The sequence below is a fragment of the Podarcis bocagei genome (genome assembly GCF_964188305.1).
Source record: "Podarcis bocagei genome assembly, chromosome: 4".
Lineage (NCBI taxonomy): Eukaryota > Metazoa > Chordata > Lepidosauria > Squamata > Lacertidae > Podarcis > Podarcis bocagei.
Genome location: NC_138128.1, coordinates 28,752,834 through 28,765,603, shown reverse-complemented (window position 1 = coordinate 28,765,603; position 12,770 = coordinate 28,752,834). Strand labels below are relative to the sequence as shown.

Genomic DNA, 12,770 nt, shown 5'->3' with positions numbered 1-12,770 from the left:
GTTAGTGAGTCACCGCTACAGCTGGTTCACATGGACATAATTGGTCCATTTGCTGTAAGCAGGGGTGGATCGCGTTTTTCACTAACAATTGTGGATGACGCCACGCGTTATTCTTGGGTTTTTCCCATGAAGAATAAGGGTGACGTGTTCACTAAGTTTAAAGGCTGGGTGGCATCTGTGGAAAGATTTCTGTCCATTAAGCTCAAAAGGATTCAGACGGACAGAGGTGGCGAATTTATGTCAAATGCCTTTAAAGATTGGTTACAAAAGCGTGGCATTGGGCATAGGAAAACGAACGTTTTTTCCCCAGAGGAGAATGGCATTGCAGAGCGAAAAAACAGATCTTTACAAGATATGATGTTTGCCATGCTTGATGATGCTGATTTGCCCATGTCTTATTGGGGGGAGAGCATGCTCACCGCGTGTTATCTCCAAAATAGGCTCTTTCATCAAACAATAGGTACAACCCCGTACTTTAAATTGTTTCAGAAAAACCCCAAAATTGACCATTTGCATGTGTTTGGATCAAAAGCCTGGGTATTAATTCCGAAACAAATGAGAAAGAAGGGAGATCCTAAGACCAAACAGTTAGTGTTTGTGGGTTACCAGGAGCTGGGAAAAGGTTTCCGTTTTGCTGAAGGGACGAATGGCATTGTGATCTCCAGGAATGCCAGTTTTTGTGAACATAGTGGCTGGGAGAGACTACATGCCAATACTGAGGTTTGGTTTGAACCTTCCCAGGAGCTTCATGACTCTGAAGGTAGACACAGAGAATCAGAGTCTGAAGGGGAGGAAAGTTCAGATAAAAGCTCGTTTAGTGGCTCAAGGATATTCTCAGAGGCCTGGAAAAGATTATGACGAAACTTTTTCCCCTACTGCTAAGGGGGACAGTGTAAGGCTGATTCTAACGCTTGGAGCAAAGAGAAAACTCCTGTTAAACCATTTTGATATCCAGACTGCATATTTACATGCATCAATATCAGAAGACCTGTATCTAGCCGAACCGCCTGGTTATGAGACAGGTTCCAATAGAGTGTTGAAATTAAACAAAGCTCTATATGGTCTCAAACAGGCTGCAAGATCTTGGAACAAATGTTTCCATGAGGCCTTAGTGTCATTTGGAAGTTTATTGTATATACCACAGTGGTCCAGACCTGATATTAGCTATGCAGTAGGCATATTAAGTAGATTGGTCTCAAAACCCACACTAAATGCCTGGAAAGGGGTAAAACAAGTTCTGAGATATCTCAAACAGACAATTGGCTATATGTTACAATTAAATTCTTCCGAGGACGAAATGTTGAGTTGCTACTGTGATAGTGACTGGGGAAATTTGCCAGATAGAAAATCTGTCACAGGACTAGTCATAATGGTCGGTGGAGCTTTAATCAGCTGGCGGTCACGCAAGCAAGACGTTGTAAGTGTGTCATCAACGGAATCAGAGTATGCTGCATTGAGTGAATTGTGCAACGAGGTGATTTATTTCAAGCATTTGTTAACAGATTTAAATGTAAATTGTGGAGAACCAGTACAAGTTTACATTGATAATCAAGCTTGTATAACCTTAAGTAAAACAGAGGGTTTCAAATCGCGTTCCAAACATATCTCTGTAAAATACCAAAATGTACGTTGCTGTGTACAAGACAATGTAATCACCTGTACTTATGTGTCAAGTGAAGAAAATGTAGCAGATGTGTTAACTAAACCATTGGCAAAGATAAAGAACAAGCGTATGTGCAAGGGTTTAGGTTTGCTGGAAAAATAATCTCCTACATAGGTGTATTTGGTGTTAATTGTTCAGCAGAATCTGTGAGGGGGTGTTCAGTTTCTGTTAATTGGTTCTCGTGGGAAACTTGCAGATTCTAGCTTCACCAATTAACTCAAGCTGGTGTCAATTTACTCTTGGCAGAAAGCCCAGGTCTGCTTGACCTAGAAACTACTCACTCTGATTGGTTAACGAGCAGCACTCAACTCTGTTATCTAGGGATTGCTAGCACAGTTTGGTGTGAGGTGTGTTAGGAGTTAGAAGTGCTGTGTATGGTTATGAGAGAGAGAAAGAAAGAAAGAGAGGATTTATTTTGCTTTTATTTGTATGCAGAAACTCTGCTGGTTTTATTTTCTCCTTTTAATAAATCCTGTAAATAGTTATTCTGAGTCTAGCCGACTAGTCATTACCGCCGCAACTAGCTTCTTCGCTGTGCAGGAAAACTCTGCTACGTTTGGGCTAAAGCCAATAGGGCTATGCCTGACACTTCAAAGTTCCATGAGAACAGGCCATGAGTCAACAGAGCAGAATGGTTGGCAGGGTGCAGTCAAGCAAAACAGCAGCTGCACCCCAGAATCTGCCACCTGAGCCAGTCATCTCAGTCTGCCTAATGGTAGGGCTAGCCCTGTCTGTATAAAAGCAACATGTAGATGTGTTTGGTACATGAAGGCAAGCACTGAGGCAGATAGTACATGTGTCCTAATTTAAAAGTTCACCAGGTCATTTCCATGTGAAGAAAAAAGCTGGGGGGAGGGAGCAGAGATAATGAAAGCATTTTGGCTTAAATACTATAACAAAATCCCATTTAGCTGATCCCAGCCAACTGCAGGCACCTGCCATCCTGCTGAAATGTGCGAACCATCCCCTTAACAATTTGAGAACACTATTAATATTTAAAGACATTTTTGAATGTTTAAACAGATTGTCAAGTCTTTTATGAAACAGTTTGGAAAGGGTTTTGCATCTGACATTCTGTTTCCTCAGACTACTCTCATCCAAGACGACGTTTCTTTTTAGCAAAAAAGAAAAGGAGAGAGAGAAAAAGGCAGTGCAGAAAAAGAAGCAAGCTCAAGTGCTGATGAGCAGAGAGAGAAAAAGCATTTCTGAGCAGAGTTCACCAGTAATGCTCGAATCACATCGATTTCCGGATTCCTATGCCGAGCAAAACTGAGTGCCATTTTTCTTTTAAGTGAAGATCTAAGGTCTCACTCTTATAGGGCCACAACACTATTATGATTCGTTTAAAGAAGAGACAGGGATGAAGATCAATCCTGAAAAAATGTGCCTTGTGGCAGGAGAAATGTCTGACAGGAAGTATTCAAGCTGGGCTGACTCTCTCGTTACACATCCCCACTAAATCATCTAGATAAACTGTGGACACGACACGAAACTGAGGTCACACCCACACCATACATCTAAAACACTCTTACACCACTTCAACTGTCCCAGAAGATCCTAGGAACTGCAGTGTACTAAAGGTGCTGGGAATTGTAGCTCTGTAAAGTCAGCACCCATAACAAACTACAGTTCCCAGAATCATCCATGACTGTTCAAGTAGTATTAGAACCTTTTTGTGATAGTATTCACTGCTACAGAGTACCATAGCCTCTATTCTTGCTGCCCATGGCAGCCATTTTGTGCTGGCACCCGCAAGATAGGAGTACCGACAGCTCATTTTTCTACCAACAAAAGTACTGGGAGCAACAGTGATTTAAATGTATGGCATGGGTATGACCTGAAGGCACTGACATAAATAATGGAAGATAGGAAGTTTTTCCTCTTATCCTTTAAGAATTTCTTAGTCACTTTTTCAAAAACATGGGAAACCTGATTAGCAGGATAAATAGTAACCTAATGACCATCCGCAGTGAGTGATTTCTTTTAGATGTATCAGGCGTGCCAAGTTGGGCCCAACATTGGGGCGGGGCTGTCGCATGTGCATGATGTCACAGATGCAATGCCCCCCCCCCCGTCAGGCCATGCACGGACATCCCTTTGAGGATTACCAGATCATCTTCCTGGAAGGCACTCTGGTGATTGCAGTGGGGGCACAGATGGCAAAAATCGCCCTCTGAGCCTTCCGCCCCCTGCTGGCACACTGGCGCTCAACTAGGAGTGGCGGCCCCCTCACTTTTTTGGGGGGGGGGCTCAGCCCACTGTTTCAAAATATTGAGGGGGCTGAAGCACCTTCTGCCCCCAATAGCCAGTGGCCCTGAGATGTATACACTCTGAGTTAAAGACCTGCCTTTTTAATTTCAACAGAAGCAGTGGGTCACTGTGTGCATTTGTTTGCACAAGAAATTTGCTGCCTCTGCTGAAATGAATGAGGCAGCCCTTATATACAACAGTGTTGTGTGTAATATTGTATGTGTGAGGGAATTTGCAGTAGGAATGACTGCAAGATTCACTGGGTAATTCATACGCAATACTGAAAGACTGCTGTGGGTTCATCTAGTGGAAAATCAAGGAGCTGATTTTAGTTAACTCTCTCTGTTCTTTTCTTTTTTTTAAAGAAAAGGTGCAGGTTTTTCATATTTTTGGTACAGCATCCTGCTAATCCACAGAGTTTTCTTAAAATCTTCTGCCCCATCTGTTCAGGGAACAAATCTGGCACACACCCAAACTTCTGCTTCTTTCAGTCAAATGCCCAAAATAATTGTTGAGCAAATGAAGTTATGTGACTACAAATCTCCTTGCAATTGCAGCTCATTTGCAAAGTTTATGGTGATTTCAAACACCATACACAGTGAAAACACATGAGGGTCATTTAAGTCCAGTCTCTGTGACTGCATAGATTACTCAGCAGGGCCCCTTGTATTTGGAAGAGAGAGCTAAGGCTTAAAACCACCTGGCTGTACGTCAGGTTTTTCTCTGTGCTGAAAAGTAAGGGCTAACAAGGCTACATGCCAGCTGCTGTGTTTATGTTTCTCGTAAATCAGGCCAGAGGTGTTCAAGAGAATCACAGCCTAGCATTAAAAGGCTATCAGCTGCTTGAACTGAGAAGATCACCTCTGCTTCCTTTTAGCCACGACTCAACCTGAGGTGCTTGCTTCTTTTGAGGCTATTTTCAGTTGCCTGCATAGAACCTTTTTAAAAACAAAAACAAAAATGCACTCATTGCTCTATGCCAGAGATAGAAAGTTCTCTGACTTTACTAGATCACCTAGTTGACTTTACTAAAGTAAAGTAGTACAGCTATTTTGACTGCACAAATCTAATGCTGTGTGATTTTTGGGATCTTTTATAACATCTTTTATATGCAGTTTTGCCCTAATATACACATTGTTGAAAACAACTTTTTCTAATACAGTGTATTTTGCATGTTACTTTCACTAATAAATGTATTTTCATGCACATTTTGTCATATGCAATTTTTATTTACAACTTTTTCTAATACAGTGTATTTTGCATGTTACTTTCACTAATAAATGTATTTTCATGCACATTTTGTCCTATGCAATTTTTATTTACAACTTTTTCTAATACAGTGTATTTTGCATGTTACTTTCACTAATAAATGTATTTTCATGCACATTTTGTCCTATGCAATTTTTATTTATTTTTTACAAATTACTTGGCTGGAGAACTACACTGAAAAATTCAGAGGCGGGTGAATTTCAAAGGATGGCTGTGTTCCTGTTCATATATTGTTTCAGAATGTGCAAATTAGGTAGTTTCACCTTTAAAAGTGAACTGAATTGAATTTCTCTCCCATCCCTATATCCTGATACTTTTAACTGGAGAGGAATACTTTAATGTTGTAGCCACTGCATCGCTCTGGACGTCACAGCTTTCTTTTCATCTTACTATCTATGAGTATTCTCACATGTGAGGCTAAAAGCAGAATATTGGTTAAAGCACCATTTAACAGGAATATACAACCTTCAATGCATGTTTGCATTACAAATGCCTTCCCTTCACTTTCTTTCCTATATTATTATTCACAATAATAATAGTGTTTACACAAACAGGCTAAGAGAGGCTAACAGGCAGTTTAAACATTATTCAGTGAAACATTTTAAAGGATTCTATGTGGGTTTTAATGGCTGTGGCTGAGTGACAAGGGAAGGGCTGGCATATCACATTAGCGAGTTGGAAGAATATGTTGGTTTTCAATGTGACACAGGTTGCTCTGAATCTGCAAATTAGGAAGACACTAAAACTAAGCAATTACTACATCTATGTGTCTGAAGCAGCTAAATATAAAAGCAACTTGGAGTACCCGTGCTGTGCATTAGGGTGTATTTGCACTAATGAAAATTGCAGGCAGTTCATAGTGATACACCAGAGATTAGTGCAAGGTGCAGCATTCAATTGGGAAGAGTGTATGTACACATATGGGCATCAGTTTACTGCCCACGGGCACAAAATTCAGACTCTGACCACTGTTGTGATCAATGTGCTGAGGATTGAATGCTGTGTCATCCTTCACCATACTATTTGAGCAGGAATTCATGTAAAGTACTTTGTTGTACAGATAATTCCAGTGGGCAAAGCTGAGGGAGATTAATGCCCCTAGTTTCATCCAACCAGGTCTCTGTAATACAAGCTAGGTCAGCATGCTTAAACACATTCAAGTCCTGGATAGCTGTTGTTTTGCCATTCACTGACCTGGCATTGACCAACAGATTTCCAACCCAGAGGGACTCTTGTCAAGACTATCCAGGGAGAACAGTATGGGAGTAACCAGCAGCCTGTTGTGGTGCCCCCTTTGAAGATAACAGAACTAGCTCCTGAATATCTCCCTCTGTCCTGCAAATTCCACACCCCTGGTTAACAAGTTGGTTGTATGTTCAGTTCTTGTTCCATTGTGAGTCTATTTATTTATTTATTGAGCGTATACTAATATATAGTATATAGTATATAGTATAGTATATAGTATAGTAATATATAGTATTGGATCCAGAATGGAATATACCTATTTTAAACAAGCAAGCAAGCAAGCAAGCAAGCAAGCAAGCAAGCAAACAAAATAAATAAATGCTCACATAAAACAGGTGTGGGGAATTTTTGGCACACCAGATACTGCAGCACTATGAGTCCCATCAGCTCCAGAAAACACTGCCAATGGCCAGGATTGATGGAAATTATAGTTTACCAGCATCTAGAGGTCCAGAGGTTCCCCACACCTGGTCTGTAACATTGCTCCATTACTGATTAATGTATCAATTTGAGCCTGGTTGGCTGAGACCTTTAGTAATACCTAAAGATCTGAACAACAACTGTTCATTTCTGGGAAAACATGCAATTTGCTCGGTGGCAGAAGTAGTTCTGGTAACCATCAGCCCTAGACTGTTTTCTTCTAGACTGGAAATGTTTTCCACTTTGCTGAAAGTCAAAAGGTGGTAGGGCTGTAAGTACCAATAAATCCTGACATCTAGGTGATCTTCCCATTCTGGAAGTGTGGATTAATTATCTCTAAAGGGCTTACCGTATCTACCACTGCAGCAGAGGGTAGTGGACCATGTCCAGAAAGGTGTTATTAAAAAGAATGAGGTCTTTTGTCACACTGAAACACAACCACTTGGCTGCCCAGATAAATGTCATGCAGCTCTACAGAATGCCAGATTTTAAAGGATGATTGTTCAAGATGTGTTTAGAAATGCTCATTGCTTCATAGGTAGCACCCCAGCCACAAACACTAGCTATCAGGATTCCAAAACACAGAAGATACCTGGTCGGGACTCTTCATGTTAACCATCACATAGTTTTGGCCTAAGTAGGGAACATTAACTTTGTGGTGGGACGCGGGTGGTGCTGTGGGTTAAACCACAGAACCTAGGACTTGCCGATCAGAAGGTCGGCGGTTCGAATCCCCGTGACGGGGTGAGCTCCCATTGTTTGGTCCCTGCTCCTGCCAACCTAGCAGTTTCAAAGCACATCAAAGTGCAAGTAGATAAATAGGTACCGCTCTGGCGGGAAGGTAAACTGCGTTTCTGTGCGCTGCTCTGGTTCGCCAGAAGCGGCTTAGTCATGGTGGCCACATGACCCGGAAGCTGTACGCTGGCTCCCTTGGCCAATAAAGCGAGATGAGCGCCGCAACCCCAGAGTCGGTCACGACTGGACCTAATGGTCAGAGGTCCCTTTACCTTCACCTAGGGAACATTAAGGAGTTCAGTAGCACTGACAGAAGAGCGTCATTTCACCAACTGGCCAGAGTGATAATCTTTGCCTTGTATAAAACCTTTAATTCAGGCTTCTCCACTAGTTGTAACAACAAGGATATCTACTCATTGCCTTTACCCTGCTTCTCTGTGCCTTTGTGTTCACCCAGTGTTTTCTTAACCTAGAAATGATTAAGAGGCAATACAATAGGTATTTTCAAATATATGAAGGGCTGTCACATAGAAGATGAACCAAATTTATTCTCAGTAGCTTCAGATTAGGGATGGCGGGGGTGGGTGTGAATTGATTCAGTTCTCATTGAAAGGCGAATCTATGAAACAATATGTGAACTGAAACCCAGCTATCCTTTGAAATTCATATTTATCTAATTTGTGTAATGCAGTTCTCCAGCCAGTGTTCACCGATATGAAGGTATCCAGGGAAATTAATATATCAGTGAAAATAACATTATAAAATGGCTTAGAGAAATGGTTTGCAAAAATGTGTGCATATGCAAAACAACACAAAAATGTGTTTTATTTGGAGAAATCCACACTAAAATGCTGATAAATCTTCATGAAGATTTTTTTGCTGTTTAAATAGATGTAAATTATTGCACAAATGTGGACAACTGAATTTAGGATTGAGAGAAAAGGAGAAACACAGATAGCAGAAATTGACAGATCCTTCCACACCTATTCCAGAGAGCGGAATCCAAATGAATGGGCTTAAATTCAAAGAAAAATGATTCAGACTAACCACTCCTGAAGGCATGAACTATATGACAATTTAATAAACTGTCTTGGAAGGCAGAATACTGTTTCCTTCATTTAGTGGTTTTTAATTGGGGACTGTCAGTTGATTCATGCACTTCTCAGGGCTTGAACTAGCTGACATCTGAGGTCACTTTCAGTGCCATAATCCTATGATCCTCATAGGACTTGAGTCAGACATTAATTATAACAATTTCAGAACATTGACCTGAATGTCTCTGTTGTTCCCACCGTGTTCTCTCACTTTTGTGTATCCCAGATAGCAACACAGGTCAAATTGACCCTTTCCAAAGCTCTCCACTCTACACTGAATGGAGGACTGTCAACATCCACATATACAAAGCTGTGCTTGCTGTGACCCAGCAGGGCTGATTCTAATAGAGTATCACTCCAATATTACCTTTTTGCACTGTGCCTGCCTGGCAAGGATTGGGGCCCAGTTCAGTGCTCTCTTTGAAATGATCACAACATATTCTGGCAGCTGATGCAATTATCTTCCTGATGTTTCTGAAGGAAAGGGCAGACTGACCCAGCATTGGGATGATAATGTGCATGGGAATATTACAAGAGAGCAGAAATGTATCAAGATTCATTTTCATTCACCAAGCATTTTTCAGAAGAATGGTTTTTATCACAAACTCTTTCTGATAAGATGCTGTCGTGCTTGGAACCAACCCTCCAAAAGCTGCAATTCTATATCAGTGCTATTTTGATGAACATTTCAAAGCCTCAGAGAGATTGTCGCATCCAGGCTAATGTTCTCTGCAGACAAAAATATTAAAAACTTCCTTGGTATCTCCTGGCTGTTTCAATTACATTTTGTTCGTTAAAATGAATAATGTGATCATAAGCTTCTTGATTCATGTGTTTTATGGAATTTTCTTTAAAGCCACAGACCCTCCCAATCTATTGCTTTGAGACTGCTATGACTGAAAAGCAGTATACAAATTTTGTAAAAGAAATGACAAACCAGCCAATCAAAAGTGGCCATGGAAAGAAGACAAAAGTCCCTATCAGAGAAGAATGGCAGATTAAGTTGATGGATTATGCCAAAATAGAAAAAATGACCGGAAGAATCAGAAACCAGGAAGGAATGGGGAAAATTTATAATTTATCTTAAAAACCATTGTAAACAGCTAAAATCTTTGTAGGACTGGAATAACACTTGTAGGTTAATGCTGAATTTTGGATATAATTGAGATTTAAAAGGCTTGGATTATTATAAAAGATGCAGGAGGAAATAGTTAACAAAAGGACCCACAAGGGGAAGAGGGAGATTCCTCAGAATCTTGTTTTTATGCTGTTTGTTGGATAATTGAGTGTAAAACTTTAAATAGAAAAACTAAATAATTTTATTTTAAAAAGTGGCCCTGGGCTAGGTAAGGAATCAAATATATTTATTGTAATGTTCTCTTCTGGTCTGGTCTTATTAAATATGAAATAAGTAGTTATACTATCTATCTATCTATCTATCTATCTATCTATCTATCTATCTATCATCATCTATCTATCATCTATCATGTATTGGTTTTGCTGCATCTTCATGATTATCCATCTTCCCCCCTGTAGTAGCATGTAGGGAGGCACAGTCAGGTCTGTGTTTCTGACCTAGCTTTCCAATGCCATTTGCTGCTGCCACTTACCAAGAGCAAGAGGGGCAAGGCAGCAGGGAGTGTGGTTCAGGCACAGCAGCAGAGCCAGGTGGATGCTCCTGCTCCTGCTCCTGCACCAAGCTCCCAGCTGCCTTGCCTCCTGCCCCCTTTCAGGAACTGGCAGGGTTGTATGGCATTGAGAACCCACCCCATGCCACCCTGCCAGCTGCTATTGCTTTCCCTCCCTCTAAGAGCAAATGTGAGCTTCTGAATGGGAACCAAATTGCCTTTACAAAACCATATTTATATGCATTGTTTATATGCCATTGTGTTTTCTTTTGACGTGATTATAGTGATTGCTATAATTGCTTAAAAAGCATCTTTAAAAGCAGAGACATCACCTTGCCGACAATGGTCCGTATAGTTAAAGCTATGGTTTTCCCAGTAGTGATGTATGGAAGTGAGAGCTGGACCATAAAGAAGGCTGATCGCTGAAGAATTGATGCTTTTGAATTATGGTGCTGGAGGAGACTCTTGAGAGTCCCATGGACTTCAAGAAGATCAAAAGACCCTGATGTTGGGAAAGAGTGAGTGCACAAGGAGAAGGGGATGACAGGACGAGATGGTCGGACAGTATTCTCGAAGCTACTAACATGAGTCTGACCAAATTGCGGGAGGCAGTAGAAGACAGGAGTGCCTGGCATGCTCTGGTCCATGGGGTCACAAAGAGTCAGACACGACTGAATGACTAAACAACAACAACAATAGTCATTGCAATATTTGCTATTTTTAAATGCTATTATTATTATTATTATTATTATTATTATTATTATTATTATTATTATTATTACCTGCTTTGAGCTCAAGGCTGTTGCTAGAAAAGCAGAATGCAAGCATTAAATCAAAACCAAGTCATCGCCAAATTTGATTCACATGTTGTGCTCTGTACTAGAGGATTTTTATGCTCAAATGCTTCCATGCCTATCCAGAGTTTAGCTGGTGGATTTTGGGGGCCTACAGGAAGACTATCTGGGGCTCTGGATGAGGACCTGAAAGGTAGGAGAGAGATGCGACTGTGTGTGGCTAGGCCAAACAGGATCACAAGTTTCGTAATGTCAGAATGGCATTCCTACCAAACACCAGCCCAGAGGTGAACAGCAGCAGTTTGGCTTGGCAGTGCTATTTGCCAGGGCAAAGGGAACATGTACTACTACAACTATGAGAAAATACAAATACTGATGCAAATATTGCATCTGCTTAGTTAGGTAACATCCCATATCCCCACCAGTATACCGTACTACTAGATTTAAAAGCTTCTCTCCGCAGGCTGATAACAGACTTTACCTGAGGGGGCATTCAGCGGGTGGCGCTGTGGGTAAAACCTCAGGGCCTAGGACTTGCCGATTGCATGGTTGGTGGTTCAAATCCCCGCGGTGGGGTGCGCTCCCGTTGCTCGGTCCCAGCGCCTGCCAACCTAGCAGTTCGAAAGCACCCCCGGGTGCAAGTAGATAAATAGGGACCGCTTACTAGCGGGAAGGTAATCGGCGTTTCCGTGTGCAGCTCTGGCTCGCCAGAGCAGCTTCGTCACGCTGGCCATGTGACCCGGAAGTGTCTGCGGACAGCGCTGGCTCCCGGCCTCTAGAGTGAGATGAGCGCACAACTGGCCCGTACGGGCAGGGGTACCTTTTTACATTAATTTAACTGTATTTTTTATTCTATATAAATTCCAGCAGGGTTTGCTGTTGCAACCAGTACAAACACAATGCTAATGAGGAAGGAACAGATCTTCTCCCACCACCACTGCCCCCTTGTTACATCCTGTTTCTTTTCTGCTGGTTTGCTCTGCTGAACTTCCTGCTCTGCCTTTTAATATAACATGGGTAATTTCTAAATTAATTCTGGAATTGGTGCCTTCATGGTTTGCTACAACTTTCAGTTCCATCAGTCCATTTACACCCACACCCACACCCACCTCCACCCACCAGGTCCATGTTTCCAGTCAGCATGCAGAAGGTCCCAGGTTTAATCCATGGTATCTCAAGGTGGGCTGGGAGAGACTTCTTCCCAAAAACCTAGAGAGCTGCTGCTGGTCAGTATAGGGAATGCTGAGTGAGCTAGATGGAACAGTGCTCTGACTCAGTGTAAGGAGCTGCCTAGGTTCCTAGGCACCTGTGCCCTTTGATGAAACACAGTTTAAAAAAACGATGCAGTGATGTGCCTCTGTTTCTCTGTCATGGAGCTGGATCCAGAAATACTCATCTGGCAGCAAAGCAGATCAACTGGCAAAAGTAGGACACCCCCCCAAGAACAATAGGATTATGGGGAATTTCAGCTTGGTTCTCCCCTTTCCGGTAGAATCCCTCAGCTACTGAGGAAGTTTCAAAAAAGTTTGTGATATGCCATGGGTGTCTGTGTCATTTGTTCAAAGTAGGGGGATCAGTTGGGCCATGAACAAGTCATTGAGCAAACCTGGACCCCAGCCTTACTCGATAGAAAGTACCACAGAATACGACCACAGAATACATCGCCATCTAG

General features: G+C 41.8%; 1 protein-coding gene across 1 annotated transcript in view; it reads right to left on the bottom strand.

The window, feature by feature from the left end:
* SLC9A9 (solute carrier family 9 member A9) overlaps window positions 1-12,770 on the bottom strand; it is a 277,743-nt gene that overhangs the window by 142,674 nt on the left and 122,299 nt on the right. The gene's annotated exons all lie outside the window — the stretch shown is intronic.